Source organism: Nelumbo lutea, chromosome 4 (genome assembly GCF_056320005.1).
Source record: "Nelumbo lutea isolate HS-2025 chromosome 4, American lotus-T2T, whole genome shotgun sequence".
In the NCBI taxonomy this organism is placed as follows: domain Eukaryota; kingdom Viridiplantae; phylum Streptophyta; class Magnoliopsida; order Proteales; family Nelumbonaceae; genus Nelumbo; species Nelumbo lutea.
The window spans coordinates 60153009-60170681 of record NC_142687.1 but is presented as its reverse complement, the minus strand read 5'-3'; positions in this window follow the sequence as shown (position 1 = coordinate 60170681).

Genomic DNA, 17673 nt, shown 5'->3' with positions numbered 1-17673 from the left:
TGTGGCATCGAAGCCAATCTGGAAAAAAATAAAGGCCATCTTAGATATGAGACCACCTTGCCAATTAAAAGAGGTTTAGAGGCTAAATGGCCGAATAGCTACCCTGAGCTGTTTTATGTCCAAGTAGACAGATCGCTGCCTACCTTTATTTAAAGCTATAAAAAAGAAGTAGAGACTTTGAGTGGACTGCAGATTGTCAGCTCGTCTTCGACGAGGTAAAAATAAACTTAGCTAGCACCTCGGTTCTGACCTGACCCGAGGAAGGGGATATTTTAAAATTGTACCTCTCCGTGAGTGACAAGGTGGTTAGCTCGGTAATGATCAAAGTGGTAGATTGGGTCCAATGACCCATCTACTATGTTAGAAAAGTTTTGCAGGATGCTGAAACGAGGTATCTGGAGATCGATAAACTGGTTTACCCACTAGTCATAGCAACACGTAAGCTTCATCCATACTTCCAAGCTAACAGCATCGTTGTCCTCACCAACAAGCCTCTGATATAGATCTTGCTCAAGCCTGAGGTGTCTGACAAACTGCCGAAGTGGACAATCGAACTAAGTGAGTACGACATCCAGTATAAACCTTGGATGGCTATCAAAGCCCAAGCCTTGGCCGACTTTGTGGCAGAATGTACATTCAGTATCGTAACACCTGGGCTGACTGAGCTTGAACAGACGATGGGGCATCAACCAGTGCGACACCGGTCTCGGTCAGAGTAGGTCCAACCTGGGACAAGGAGCCCTGGATTCTCCACGCCGACGGCTCATCCAACCAACAAGGAAGCAGTGTGGGAATAATTCTATAGGGCTCAAGCATGGTGAAGATGGAACACGCACTACGATTTGGGTTCGCGGCATCGAACAGCGAAGCAGAGTACGAAGCATTGGTTGTCGGGCTCACCCTTGCCAGAGAGATGAAGGCGAAGCACCTTGTCATATGCAGTGATTCTCAACTCGTAGTCAACTAAGTTTGTGGCGAGTATGAAGCCCGTGACCCCACCATGGTGAAGGGATAGGAAATCCATCACATTGACGCCCAAGATTGCGGAATAAAGGGGGCAAATTTCAAAAATTTTTCTTTCCCTTCAACTGGGAATCGAATTCCCTATTTAGAAAATCATATTTTCAAGGATCATTCTTGAATCATAAACTGAACCAGATCTGAACCAAAAGGAGGAGAGAGAGATAATACCTGATACAGAGAAATAATATCTCTCAATGGAGGTGTTCACGCCCAAGGTAGAAACCAAAAACTGCTCCAACTGAAGATGGCGCAGTGCAGGGTGGAACAGGATCAGCAGTGTCCATCTTAAGAACTTGATTCTTTCTAAGAATCACCTAGACGGCTTGTGAATACAACTCCTACCAATCTTTTCTGCAAAAGATTGGAATCAATATCCAATCTTGATTTCTCCTAAGCAATGGAGATCGAACTGCTATAGGCGGCGGCTGCAGGAAGGAGGCAGCTAGAGAGAATTTGCAGGGTGCAGAATTCTCTCCTCTGTGATCTTAGCTCTGAAGACTAGACTTGTGTCTATTGGATGTTGTGTCTAAAGGCTGCCGCCCCCTCTTCCTTTTATAAACTTAAAGGGATCAGCTGCTAATCCCATTAGGAGTTGTTAACCCAAATCATATTTGGATTAGAAGTCCCTTTAAGAGAAGGGATAATCCTTATCTTATCTGCAGATTAGATCAGCCAGTTCCTAATCTAATTAGGAAGTTTCCAAATCAAAATCTCATTTATATCTTGGACTCTCTAAGTGGATAGGGTGTGGGCCCAATCCTATCAGCTGATCTTATCTCAGAATTCGCCCCTTAAAGATTAATCAGATTAGCCCAGTTCGAAATGGGCTTAAGGCCCATTTACGGTTAGGTATTCATTTAGCCTTCCAAACTGCTGCCCAATTGGGCTTCCTTGTATGGCATGGGACCCAAACATTGATCCACACATCAGCCACATGGGTTCAGCCCAGCCTTTGTTACAAGGCCTGGCCGAATACACTGTTATGTACAGTGCACCCCCTGAAACCCATCGGATGGGCTCTATGGGCCCAACACTTACCCTAAGTGGTCCCTGGGACAAGCCACCTTGTAACACCCAGGGACTGTGGGCAGATGCAAGATTATCCCATCAGGTATTATCCTCAATGGCCTTACACTTAACCTCTCAGCCCATAATGATCATACACTGCCCAACAAGAGAGGACCTCTCCCTCGGCTGCAAGGAACAGTGTTGCACTCTCTCAAGTATTGATCCCGGGAATTAAAACCTTTTTGCAAACATTTCAAAACCATAATTTTTATACTTTTATATCTCATATAAAATATATTTTGCAAAACAAATCTCAACGATTGAAATCGGCTGCCAGCAGTCTTGGTTTACATCAGTGAGGGTGCATCCCCGATCTTTTCCTTTGTCCGACAAAGGGGCTGATCCTGTCACTATGATCACCCACTCAGATGAATTCTCAGATTGTCCCAACATACCCAGGTTTTGACCCCCGCTAAGGATCTCATTGATTCGTACATCAAAGACAGCCCAATCCGACACCTAGTTCAGTATCATAATCGAGTCTAGGGGTCGGGTGTAACTTTCCAATTTTTCCCATCAATCTCCAAGGTCTAGGGCAATACTGGAAATCTAGTCCAGTTCAAAGATTCAATTAATCTCACACTGTGTGTGCCTAGAGTCTCACCCTGGCAGCTGAGACAAGCCACCCCAACCGACTTGGTGGCACCACGGTGTCAGCCTTGTCAAGATAAGTCTCCCCAGACCGACCCACTGGCTGTGAACATTCTAAACTAACATGAGTCTCATTAAGTGTCCAGTTTAAGGGTATTACACAGAAACATACCAAGGGAACATGAATCAAATATGCACTTTTATTCATTTACAATAAATTCATAAAGTACATCATTTTGATTGAAGCTAAGGGCATACAAAACTGCCTAACAACTCCCACTTGCACTTAGGTCCAATCAGGTTCTAGCCGGAGTCCCATGCTTTCTACGTGTTTCTCAAACACTTTCTGTGAAAGTGGCTTAGTCAATGGGTCTACCACATTCTCCGCTGATGCTACCTCTTAAAATCATCCTCCCATAGGTCCAGTGTTGTTATACAACAGTGGAATGGGTGATGTGCTGAATTCCAAATTCAGGAATGAACACTTTCATTCAAAAGGCAGCCTCACTTATGGCAATGCGCTCGGCTTGGGTTGTGGACTATTAAATTGCTACTCAGGACCCCTGTTTGCTGACATTCAGGAAACAGCACACGATCCTATCATGAAAACATACCCTTGGATCTGTAGTGAGCTACCATTGAATACTAGACAAAACTCTTTTGTCCTTTGAAGGTACTTAAGTATGTTTTTCATACCAGTCCAATGCTCCTGCCCTGGGTTGGCCTGAAATCTGCTTACTACACTCACCACCTGAGCAATGTCAGGGCGAGTGCACAGCATGACATACATGATGCTCCCTACAGTAGAGGCATAGGGAACGTCTTTCATGCCATCAATCTCCTCAGAAGTCTTGGGAGACATCTTCTTGGAGAGATTGACTCCGTGCCTTAAAGGAACATTTCTTTTCTTGGAGTTTTCTATGCTGTATCTTTTGACTATTTTGTCAATGTAGGCAGGTTGGGATAATCCTATTATCCACTTCGATCTATCTCTATAGAGTTGAAGACCTGGTAGATAGGAGGCCTCTCCAAGATCTTTCATGGAGAATTGCTGTGAAAACCATACTTTCACCATAGTCAACATTCCAACATCATTCCCAATGAGTAGAATGTCTCCTACATACAGAACCAAGAAGGTAACCTTATCTCCACTGTACTTCCTGTAAACACAGGGTTCATCCGGATTCTGCTCGAAGTCAAACGATTTGATGGCAGAGTCAAAATGGATGTTCCAACTTCTAGAAGCTTGCTTAAGTCCATAAATGGATCTATTAAGTTTACATACCATGTTTTCCTGACCCGCAGCTATGAAGCCTTGCGACTGCTGCATATAGATATCTTCAGTAAGATCTCCATTCAGGAATGCAGTTTTGACATCCATTTGCCAAATCTCATAATCATGGTATGCTGGTACAGCTAGCAAGATCCTAATGGATTTAAGCATGGCCACAGGCGAAAAGGTTTCCTCATAATCGATGCCCTCTTTCTGAGTGTACCCTTTCGCCACCAGACAAGCTTTGAAGGTCTCAACCTTACCATCGGGGCCCTTTTCCTCTTGTAAATCCATTTGCAACCGATTGCTTTTACCCCAGAGGGCGGATCTACTAGAGTTCAGACTCCATTGGTCTCCATTGAGTTCATCTCTGCTCTCATGGTCCCCACCCACTTCTGGGAATCTATGTCCAACATAGCTTCCGCGTAAGTCATGGGATCCTCCTCACTAGTCAAGGTTTCCACCAAGTAACTATCTTAGTCATAACCATAACGGACTGGTGGCCTGGATACCTGAGTGAATCTTCTAGGTTGGTCACTACCTGGAACTTGTGGGACATCTCCCACTGCTCCTGAGCTCTCCTCATCAAGAACAATTTCCTGACGATGGGTGTGCAGGATATAATCGGTCTCCAAGAACTGGGCATTTCGACTGCAGAACACTTTCTGCTCACTTGGGTCATAGAAAAGGTAACCTACAGAGCCTTTTGGGTTGCCTACAAATAGGCAACGGCTGGTCTTGGATTCCAACTTGTCTACACTCGTTCTTTTAACGTGTGCTGGACAACCCCAAATCTTCAAGTGTTTGACACTTGGTTTCTTTCCGGTCCAAAGTTCATATGGAGTGTTCGGAACCGATTTGGTTGGAACCCGATTCAGCACGTAAATCGCAGTCTCTAATGCGTAACCCCAAAAGGATGTGGGTAACTCTAAGTGTATGAGAAGTGACCGGACCATTTCCAATAAGGTCCTATTCCTCCTCTCTGAAACACCGTTAAGTTGTGGTGTAGCAGGAGGAGCTAATTGTGATACAATCCCATTGTCCTTTAAGTAGTCCCTGAACTCGTCAGAGAGATACTCGCCACCTCAATCAGATCGAAGGGCTTTAATTTCTCTCCCCAACTGTTTCTCGACCTCTTGTCTAAACTCTTTGAACTTTTCAAAGGATTCAAACTTGTGTCTCATTAGGTACACATAACCATATCGTGAGAAATCATCTGTGAAGGTGATAAAATACACGTGTTGATTCCGTGTCCTAACACTCAGGGGACCACATACATCAGTATGTATTAGGTCAAGTGTGCCTGTACATCTTTCAAGCTTACCGTTAAATGGCCATTTTGTCATCTTTCCTTGCAGGCAAGGCTCACAGGTGGGAAGATCTTCTACAGTTAGAAAATCCAAAGGACCATCCTTTACCAACCTTGTGATTCGGTCAACACCAATGTGGCCAAGTCAGTAATGCCACAGACACGTGGGATTAACTGTATCATGGGCTCTCTTCTTGGGGATTTCAGCTGACGTAGTTTCGGTTATGTTAGTTTCTAGAGAAGGATGTAGAACATAGAGACCATTCTCCAGTTCCCCGTATGCGATGAATCTATTATTTCTTTTAATAGTAATCGTATTACTAAAGAAGATAGAATAGCTATCTGCACACAGTTTTGAGACAGAAATAAAATTTCTTCTTAAGTTTTGTACATAAAGACAATCTTTTAGTACAACTTTTTCTTCTCTAAAAAATATCTCCATGGTTCCTATTGCCGCGGCTGCAACAGTTGCAGTAGTCCCCAAGTAGAGAGTAACTTCTCCTTCACTCAGCCTTTTGCTTACCTTGAACCCCTGTAGTGAGTTACACGCATGAGTTGAAGCCCCAGAGTCAATACACCAGGACGCAAAAGCTACCAATAAATTGGTTTCTGTAACACAAGTTTTGAAATTACCTTTCTTGGATTCCAGGTAGGCAGGACAATTCCGTTTCCAGTGGCCGGTCTTATTGCAGAAGTGACAGGCATCCGATGCTTTGTCTTTCTTCTGCCTTTTGCCCTTGGTGGCTTTCTTCTGAGGCTTCTTTGCCTTCCTCTTTCTGTTGCCCGTTTTGCTAGCTTCAACAAGCATAGCTACAGGCTCATCCTTTTTAATCAGTTCTTCAGCTCTTTGCAACATATTGTTGAGATCTTGCAAGCTGACATTCAGCTTGTTCATGTTATAGTTCATGATGAACGGATTAAAGGAAGGAGGCAAAGAATTAAGGATAGCGTCTATCTGGGTTGCGAGGTCCAGCCCGGATCCAAGATCCTCCAGTTCATTGATGTAACCCATCATCCGAAGACAATGGTCGTGAACTTGTTGGCCCTTGGACATTTGAGTGGTCATGAACTGCTTCAAGACCTTTTGCTGAGTAGAACAATTCTGCTCTTCATACATCGTCCTCAGGCTATCAATATGTCCTTGGCAAGTTTGATCTGATTGAACTGCCTCTGTATTGGGTTGTCCAAGGAGGCGATGATGTAACACCGGGCTAGGGAGTTTTTCTCCTCCCATTCCTGATAGTCTCTCCTTCGGGCCTCAGAAGCCCTGTCTCCCGGATGCTCCGGGGCAGGATTCTTTGCCACTTTGTCCAGCTTTTCTGAAGCTAGGACCAGCATAAGGTTCCTGTACCAGTCGGCATAGTTTGGGCCCTTAAGCTTGTTGTCATCAAGAAGCTTTGCAAAATATCCGGTTGCCATTTTCTGATAAAAGAGCAAACATCAGTCCACAACCTAATTTGATTCATGTTCATTTCATAGATATGGATTTTAATCTACGATCCATTTCTATTTATTCATCTCTGAGATTTCCCTCCTTTCTCAGTGATGGAGACTACGGGTTGTCTCTGGAAATGTGAGAAATCACATAGGGTGCATGGAGCCAACTGTTTCAGTTGCATAACCCCACCACCTTTCTGTGAAGGATCATATCCACTCATCATATGAGTTTTCCCTTTGGCCTCTGTTAGACAAGGTTCCGAGCCGTTTTCAGGTAAACCTTTCTGTCCAATGAGTGCTTACCCATCATATTCGTGAACGCCAAGGTACCGTGAGAGAGTTCCCATTTTCTGGTGAAGCCCCTCCCACATCGGTCTATGATGCCCCTATCATCTTATGAAACACTCAGACAAGCCCAATAGCAAATGGATAGCCCATTTTCTGGTGTGTTTCCTCATTACTGAAGGACCCATCCTCATGCTAATGATGGAAGGCCTTTAGAGAGTTCATCATATGAGTCTCCCTATCACATGCACTCATATTAGCTGGAGGGAACAAATAATTACGCCCTAGTTTGATTTAGGTCAAACCAAAGTGGCTCCCACTGACTTTCATAAAGCCATATTTTGGTGGGTCTTAAATCGGCTAGGGTTCCCCACGTAACGTCTCGATGAGGTGTGGGGCCCACCAATGAGGGGAGGTCATCCAATGACCAAAAGGGACGCCATGGCAATGATGTGCATTCAGGTGTGCGCAAGAGCCACTGTCGAATGAGCATGGGCCAAGTACTTATGACCCATGTACGCAGCACATCACACATCCATACATCTCATGCAGGGATAAATTGACCAATCAATTAATTATCTGTAAGGCCCATTGGAAGCCCATTAAAATTCCATAATATTAACCATTAATATCATCTAGGTATATGGACTGAATTAGGGTTACCCAGTTCGGCCCATATAGCTTTATCCTTTAAAATGGGTTTTTTGCAGTTTTAACTATTTAAAACGGGGCCTTTACAAGCTGGGCCGAATTAACCATTTAATTAAATATCAATCCTCAGGCCCATTAGTGGGAAAATTAGGGCTGACTTTCAGCCTTGATTAAACCCTAGATTGGGTCCAAACAGTTTGAACCAATCTTGGTTCGAATGGGTCTAGGGTTTGATTTTTAATTAAATCCTTAATTCAAGAAAATAATCTGAAATTAAATAACTGATAAAAGAAAAATCAGTTAATCAGGGCTGTTCGCACATTCCATCCTGCAAAATAGAGGTTAGATCACAGATTGCAGTTTCTCAAACTGCAAATCACAGAAAGCGAATCTCCCATCTATGAAATCTCCTTCTCCGCGCCGCCAACTTCGATCCGAAATTAAAATAAATAGAAATCCTATTTCTATTAATTATTACATCAGATCGAATGCCTATGCATTGAGTCTAAAATTAAAAAAAAATTATTTACAGACCAAATGTAATAAATAAATTCAATAAACTACAAATCTTGCAATTCTCCCTACGCAAAACAAGATTTCGATCTCCTCTTGTACGAACAGCCCATAAATCAGGAAAATTATAAAGAACTATTCTAAATAATAATCAGATTTATTTAAAATTAATTTCAGATTATTTGCCCATCTGTTTTGGGAACAAATTTCCCAAAACCCATATCTGCACAAATTGGGTAGAACGCCTTCTCCCTATTTGCGGGTGTTCAAATCTGAAACAGAATGGTTTAAGATTTGAACCATAGCTCTGATACCACTAAAGGGATAGGAAATCCATCACATGGACGCCCAAGATTGTGGAATAAAGGGGGCGAATTTCAAAAATTTTTCTTTCCCTTCAACTGGGAATCGAATTCCCTATTTAGAAAATCATATTTTCAAGGATCATTCTTGAATCATAAACTGAACCAGATCTGAACCAAAAGGAGGAGAGAGAGATAATACCTGATACAGAGAAATAATATCTCTCAATGGAGGTGTTCACGCCCAAGGTAGAAACCAAAAACTGCTCCCATTGAAGATGGCGCAGTGCAGGGTGGAGCAGGATCAACAGTGTCCTTCCTAAGAACTTGATTCTTCCTAAGAATCACCTGGACAACTTGTGAATACAACTCCTACCAATCTTTTCTGCAAAAGATTGGAATTAAGATCCAATCTTGATTTCTCCCAAGCAATGGAGATCGAACTGCTATAGGCGGTGGTCGCAGGAAGGAGGCGGCTAGAGAGAATTTGCAGGGTGCAGAATTCTCTCCTCTGTGATCTCAGATCTGAAGACTAGACTTGTGTCTGTTGGATGTTGTGTCTAAAGGCTGCCGCCCCCTCTTCCTTTTATAGACTTAAAGGGATAAGCTCCTAATCCCATTAGGAGTTGTTAACCCAAATCATATCTGGATTAGAAGTCCCTTTAAGATAAGGGATAATCCTTATCTTATCTGTAGATTAGATCAGCCAGTTCCTAATCTAATTAGGAAGTTTCCAAATCAAAATCTCATTTAGATCCTGGACTCTCTGAGTGGATAGGGTGTGAACCCAATCCTATCAGCTGATCTTATTTCAGAATTCGCCCCTTAAAGACTAATCAGATTAACCCAGTTCGAAATGGGCTTAAGGCCCATTTATGGTTAGGTATTCATTTAGCCTTTCAAACTACTGCCTAGTTGGGCTTCCTTGTATGGCGTGGGACCCAAACATTGATCTACACATCAGCCACATGGGTTCAGCCCAGCCTTTGTTACAAGACCTGGCCGAATACACTGTTATGGACAGTGCACCCCCTGAAACCCATCAGATGGGCTCTATGGGCCCAACACTTACCCTAAGTGGTCCCTAGGCCAAGCCACCTTATAACACCCAGGGACTGTGGGCAGATGCAAGATTATCCCATCAGGTATTATCCTCAAAGGCCTTACACTTAACTTCTCAGCCCATAATGATCATACACTGCCCGACAAGAGAGGACCTCTCCCTCAGCTGCAAAGAACAGTGTTGCACTCTCTCAAGTATGGATCCCGAGAATTAAAACCTTTTTGCAAACATTTTGAAACCATAATTTATATACTTTTATATCTCATATAAAATATATTTTGCAAAACAAATCTCAATGATTAAAATTGGCTGCCGACAATCTTGGTTTCCATCAGTGAGAGTGCATCCCCGATCATTACCTTTGTCCGACAAAGGGGCTGATCCTGTCACTATGATCACCCACTCAGATGAATTCTCAGACTATCCCAACATACCCAGGTTTTGACCCCCACTAAGGATCTCACTGATTGGTACATCAAAGACAGCCCAATCCGACACCTAGTGCAGTATCATAATCGAGTCTAGGGGTCGGGTGTAACTTTCCAGTTTTTCCCATCAATCTCCAAGGTCCAGGGCAATACTGGAAATCTGGTCTAGTTCAAAGATTCAATTAATCCCACACTTTGTGTGCCTAGGGTCTCACCCTAGTAGCTGAGACAAGCCACCCCAACCGACTTGGTGGCACCACAGTGTCAGCCTTGTCAGGATAGGTCTCCCCAGACCGACCCACTGGCTGTGAACATTCTAAACTAACACGAGTCTCATTAAGTGTCCAGTTTAAGGGTATTACACAGAAACATACCAAGGGAACATGAATCAAATATGCACTTTTATTCATTTACAATAAATTCATAAAGTACATCATTTTGATTGAAGCTAAGGGCATACAAAACTGTCTAACACATGGCCGCTTACTTGGCCAAAGTGAGGGAAATCCTACGCAACTTCATTTCTTACTTCATCAGATAGATCCCAATGTCCAAGAACACTGAGGCTAACACCTTGTCCCGATTAGCTTGCACAACCAGCAACACCATGTAGCACAGCCAGAACCAAGTTGGATCGACTCGCTCGTGAGTTACCTGTTTCACGGGATCCTCCTTGCAGAACGCAATGCGTTCCGAAGGGTAGAGCACCAGTCGGCTAAGTATATCATTATAGATGGACAACTGTAAAGGAGATCCTTCACGCTCCCCTACTTGCATTGCTTGTGACCTTCAGAGGCCGAGTACGTACTCTGCAACACCCATGAAGGCTTATGCAATAGACACTTATGAGGCAGGGCTCTCGCCCAGAAGACGTTACAACAATGCTACTACTGGCCCACAATGAAGGCGGACACACTCGAGCTTGTTAAGAAGTGTAACATATGTCAGAGGCATGCCAACATCCACCACTGACCTGCCGTCGACCTGAAATACCTCACCAGACCATGACCCTTCACACAATGGGGGATTGTTATACTTGGCCCATTCCCACCAGCAACAGGACAAAGGAAGTTTCTAGTTGTAGCAGTAGACCATTTCATGATGTGGGTGGAAGTTGAACTTCTAGCAACGATCACAACCCGCAACGTACAAAACTTCTTTTGGAAGAACATAGTGTGTTGCTTTGGGCTAGCTCGGGTACTCATCTCTAACAAATGGAAGCAATTCGAGGATATCAAGTTTCAGAATTGTTGTGCCAAAATGGGAATTCATCAGAATTTGACCTTGGTGGCACACCCCCAAGCAAACAGGCTAATGGAAGTCACCAACAGAGCCATACTTTGCGGACTAAAAGCTTGCTTAGCTCGAGCCAAAGGGTTGTGGGTAGATGAACTACCTAGTGTACTTTGGGCCTACCGGACCACCATCAAGACTACCACAGGTGAGACTCCTTTTAACCTCACTTACGGCAGGGAAGCGGTGATCCTAGCAGAAACCGAGGTGCCCACACGACGCTTTGAGGCCTATGCCAAAGAGACGAATGATGACGAGCTTTTTGCCAACCTAGACCTGGTGGAAGAAGTACGAGGCCTGGAATATATCCTGACTATAGCTTACCAATAGAGAGTAGCTTGGTACTATAACACCCAGGTCAAAAGGCGACACTTCTGCATCGGCAACCTGGTTCTTCGGAAGATTATTGTACTTGAGCCCAACGTTGGTAAGCTCGAACCAAATTGGGAAGGTCTGTATTGAGTAAGATGCGTATTCAAGGAAGGTACGTACGAGCTTGAGACTCTGGAAGGGAAGCAAGTACCTCGAGTGTGGAACGTCGGCAACCTAAGAAGATACTACTTGTGACCATCGAACTGGAGCTCAGTGAAGGGATGAGAAATCCCTTCGGCATGGGCGGATATGTCTTAGTCAACTCTTTGTGAAGGGATGAGAGATCCATCATATGGATGGCCAAACCCTGCAGGTAGGTAGGGCGAAATTTCAAAAATTTCTCTCTCTCCCATGTGGGAATCACATTCCTTGTTTTAGAAAATTTGCATTTTCAAGGATCAATCTCGAACCTAGAACCAAACCAGATCTGAAACCAAAAGGTAGGAGAAGGAGGTACCTGATACGAAGAAACAATATCTCCCAATGAAGGTGTTCACACCCAAGAAAAAACTCCAAAGACTGCTCCCACTGAAGATGACATAGCATAGGGTAGAGCAGAATCAGCAGGTTCTTCACAAGAACCGAATCCTTCAGCAAGAATTCGATGGAGGGTATGTGAGCATGACTTCAAATCAGTTTTTCCCCAAAAACTGATATCAAGAACACTCCTTGATCGATCCAATAGTGGAGATCGAACTGGCAATGGCGGCAGCAGGAGGAGGGCACAAGAGCAGAAGATGGCATAGTCTTACTGTAGCTGTCTTCTCTCTTTCTATGATCTAACATCTGATCTGGTGTTGTGAAGAATGGTTCGCCCTCTCCTCCTTTTATAGCCTTAAAGAGAGTTCCTAATCTCATTAGGAGTTTCCTAATCCAAATCTGTATTTGGATCAGGAGTTCTCTTTAAGAGATAAGGATAAGCCCTTATCTTATCTACAGATTAGATTAACCCTCTTAATCATATTAGGAGTTTTCAAATCCAAATCTGTATTTGGATCTGGACTCTCTGAGTGGATAGATATATCTCCCTATCCTATCTGCTGATCCCAATCCCAGATTTGCCCCTCTCTTTCACTAATCAAATTAGACCAGTTCGAATTGGGCTTTAGGCCCATTAAGTCCATGTGCTAACTTACCTTTCTATCTGCTGCCCAATTGAGTTTTCTTGTATGGCATGGGACCCAAACATTGATCTACACATCAGCCACATGGGTTCAGCCTAGCCTCTGTTACAAGGCCTGACTGTACTCACTGTTATGGGCAGTGAACCCTTGAGCCCATCACCATGGGCTCTTAACGGGCCCAACACTTACACTAAGTGGTCCCCGGGCCAAGCCACCTTATAAATACCAAGGGACTATGGGCAGATGCATGATTAGCCCATCAGGTACTACCCTTAATGATTTTACACTTAACCTCTCAGCCCATAGTGATCAAACACTGCCCGACAAGAGAGAACATCTCCCTTGACTGCAAGGAACAGAGTTGCACTCTCTACTCACATGGATCTTGGGAATTAAAATCTTTTGCAAGCATTTTGAAACCATAATATATATATATATATATCTTTATATAAATATATTTTGCAAAAATAAATTTCAATGATTTAAATCGGTTACCGGTTGCTTTGGCTTCCATCAGAGAGAGTGCATCCCCGATCATTACCTTTGTCCGACAAAGGGGCTGATCTTGTCACTAGGATTACCCACTTAGATGAATTCTCGGACTATCCGAACATACCCACGTTTTGACCCCCTCTAAGGATCTCATTGATTGGCATTACCAAGACAGCCCAATTTGACACCTAGTGTAGTATCACAATCGAGTCTAGGGATTTGGTGTAACATTCCAGTTTTGCCCACTAATCACCAAGTGAAGGGATGATAGATCCATCATATGGATAGCCGAACCCTGTAGGAAGGTAGGGTTCCCTACGGCTGAGGCATACATGATGCTCTCTACGGCTGAGGCATAGGGAACTTCTTTCATGCCCTCAATCTCCTCAGAAGTCTTGGGAGACATCTTCTTTTAGACAGTTTTTGTATGCCCTTAGCTTCAATCAGAATGATGTACATTATGAGTTTATTGTAAATGAATAAAGTACATATTAGATTCATGTTCCTTTGGTATGTTTCTGTGCAATACCCTTAAACTAGACACTTAATGAGACTCGTGTTAGTTTAGAATGTTCACAGCCAGTGGGTCGGTTTGGGGAGACCTATCCTAATAAGGTTGGCACTGATGTGCCACCAAGTCGGTTGGGGCAGCCTATCTCAGCCGCTAGGGTGAGACCCAAGGCACATACAGTGTAGGATTAATTGAATCTTTGAATCGGACCAGATTTCCAGTATTGCCCTAGACCTTGGAGATCAATGGGCAAGACTAAAAAGTTACACCCGACCCATAGACTCAATTATGATACTGCACTAGGTGTCGGATTGGGCTATCTTTGATGTACCAATCAGTGAGATCCTTAGAGGGGGTCAAAACCTAGATGTGTTGGGACAGTCTGAGAATTCATTTGAGTGGGTGATCATGCTGACTGGATCAGCCCCTTTGTCGGACAAAGGTAATGATCGGGGATGCACTCTCCCTGATGGAAACCAAGACTGCCAGTAGTCAATTTCAATCGTTGAGATTTGTTTTTGCAAAATATATATTTTATATGAGATATCAAAGTATATATAAATATTACGGTTTCCAAAATGTTTGCAAGAAGGTTTTAATTCCTGGGATCCATATAAGCAAAGAGTGCAACACTGTTTCTTGCAGCCGAGGGAGAGGTTCTCTCTTGTCGGGCAGTGTTTGATCATTATGGGCTGAGAGGTTGAGTGTAAGACCATTGAGGATAATGCTCAATGGGCTAATCTTGCATCTACCCATAGTCCTTGGGTGTTACATGGTGGCTTGGCCCGGGGACCACTTAGGGTAAGTGTTGGGTCCATAGAGCCCATGTGATGGGTTTCAGGGGTGCACTGTCCATAACAGTGTATTCGGACAGGCCTTGTAACAAAGGCTGGGCTGAACCCATGTGGCTGATGTGTAGATCAATGTTTGGTTCCCACACCATACAAGGAAGCCCAACTGGGCAGCAGTTAGGAAGGCTAAGTGAGCACATGACCTTAATGGGCCTAAAGCCCATTTAAAATTGGGTTGTTTTAATTAGTTAAACATGGGGCGAATTCTGGGATGGATTAGCAGATAGGATAGAGTCTTAACCCTCTCCACTCAGAGAGTCCAGATCTAAATGTTATTGAGATATGGAAACCTCCTAATGAGATTAGTAGAAGGCTGATTTATGGGTTGTTTGTACAAAAGGAGTTCGAAATCTTGATTTGTGCAGGGAACCTGTGATTTTGCAGTTTTTGGATTATTTTATTACATTTGGTCTGTAAAATAATTTTTTATTTTTTATTTTTAGACTGAATGTATAGGTGTTTGATCCGATGTAATTATTAATAGAAATTAGGTTTTCTATTTATTTTATTTTGGATCGAATTTGGCGGGGCAAAGAAGGAAATTTCGCAAATGGGAGAATCCCAATCTATGATTTGCAGTTTATGAAACTGCAAACTGTGGTCTAACCTCTGTTTTGCAGGATTGATTATGCGAATAACCCTATTTGACTGATTCTTGATTTTCTTTTATTAGTATTTAATTTCAGATTATTTTCTTGAATTAAAGATTTGATTAAAGATCAAACCCTAGACCCATTCGACTCAAGATTGGTTCAAATTGTTTGGACCGAATCTAGGGTTCGATCAAGGCTGAATGTCAACCCTAATTTTTTTCCAAAATGGGCCTGGGGATTGATGATTAATTAAATGCTTAATTCAGCCCAACCTGTAAAGGCCCAGTTTTAAGTTGTCAAAACTGCTAAAAGCCCACTCTGCCGATAAAGCTATATGTGCCGAACCCATCAACCCTAATTCGGCCCATATACCTGGATAATATTAATGATTAATATTTTGGATTAAATATGGGCTTCAAATGGACTTTACAGACATTTAATTGATTGGATCAATTTATCCTTGCATGTGATGTGCTACGTACATGGACCATAAGTGCTTGGCCCATGCTCAATCGACAGTGGCTCTTGCACACACCATGGTTGAATGCACATCATTGCCATGGTGTCCCTTTTGGTCATTGGATGACCTCCCTCAATGGTGGGCCCCACACCTCATGGAAAGGTTACGTGCGGAACCCTAGCCGACTTGGGCCCATTGAAATCTGGCTTTATGGAAGTTAGTGGGAGCCACTTTGGTTTGACCTAGACCAAACTAGGGCATAATTGACTGTTCCCTCCAGCTAATATGAGTGCATGTGATTGGGAGATTCATATGATGAACTCTCTAAAGGCCTTACATCATTAGCATGAGGATGGGTCCTTCAATAATGAGAAAACACACCAAAAAATGGGCTATCCATTTGTTGTTGGGCTTGACTGAGTGTTTCAAAAGATGATCGGGGCGTCGTAGACTGATGTGGGAGGGGCTTCACCAAAAAATGGGAACTCTCTCACGGTACCTTGGCGTTCACGAATATGATGGGTAAACACTCACTGGACAGAAAGGTTTACTTGAAAATGGCTCCGAACCTTGTCTGACAGAGGCCAAAGGGAAAACTCATATGATGAGTGGATATGATCCTTCACAAAAAGGGAAGAAAATCTTAGAGATGAATAAATGGGAATGGAACATAGATTAAAAGACATATCTATGTAATGAACATGAATCAAAATAAGTTATGGACTGATGTTTGCTCTTTTATCAGAAAATGGCAAATGGACAATTTGCAAAGCTGCTTGATGACAACAAGGGCTCAAACTATGCCGACTGGTACAAAAACCTTATGTTGGTCTTAACCTCTGAAAAATTGGATAAGGTGGCCAAGAATCCTGCCCCGGATCATCCGGGAGATAGGCTTCTAAGGCCTGGAGAAGAGAATACGAAGAATGGGAGGAGAAAAACTCCCTTGCCCACTGCTATATCATTGCCTCCTTGGACAACCCAATACAGAGGTAGTTCGATTAGATCGAACTTGCCAAGGACATATTGGACAGTCTCAAGACAATGTATGAAGAACATAATCGTTCTACTCAGCAGAAGGTCTTGAAACAGTTCATGACCGCGAGATGTCCAAGGGCCAACAAGTTCATTACCATTGTCTTCGGATGATGGGTTATATCAACGAACTGGAGGCTCTTGGATCCGGGCTAGATCAAGTAACACAGATCGATGCTATTCTCAACTATTTTCCTCCATCCTTTAATTCATTCATCATGAATTACAACATGAACAAGCTGAACGTTAGCTTGCAAGAACCCAGCAATATGTTGTAGAGGGCCGAAGAATTGATTAAAAAGGATGAGCCCATTGCCATGAAGCTAGCAAATCGGACAAGAAAAGGAAGGCAAAGAGAAAGCCCCAAAAGAAGGCTGCCAAACCCAAGAAGTAGAGGAAGGACAAGGCATCGGATGCCTGTCACTTCTACAAGAAAACCGGCCACTGGAAAAGGAACTGTCCTGCCTACCTTGATTCCAAGGAAGTTAATTTTGAAACTTGTGTTATAGAAACCAATTTATTGGTAGCTTCTGCGTCCTGGTGTATTGACTCCGGGGCTTCAACTCATGCGTGTAACTCACTGCAGTGGTTCGAGGTAAGCAGAAGGCTGAGTTTATGCTTTACTTGGGGACTTCTGCAACTGTTGTAGCCGCGACCATAGGAACCGTGGAGTAAATTTTTAGAGAAGGAACTATTGTACTGAAAGATTGTCTTTATGTACAAAATTTAAGAAAAAATTTGATTTCTGTCTCAAAACTGTGTGCAGATGGTTACTCTGTCTTCTTTAGTAATACGATTACTATTAAAAGAATCAACAGATTCATCGCATACGAGGAACTAGAGAATGGTCTCTATGTTCCGTATCCTTCTCTAGAAACTAACATAACCAAAGCTACATTGGCTGAAATCCCCAAGAAAAGAGTCCATAATACAGTTAACCCCACGTGACTGTGGCATTACCGACTTGCTCATATCGGTGTTGACCGAATCACAAGGATG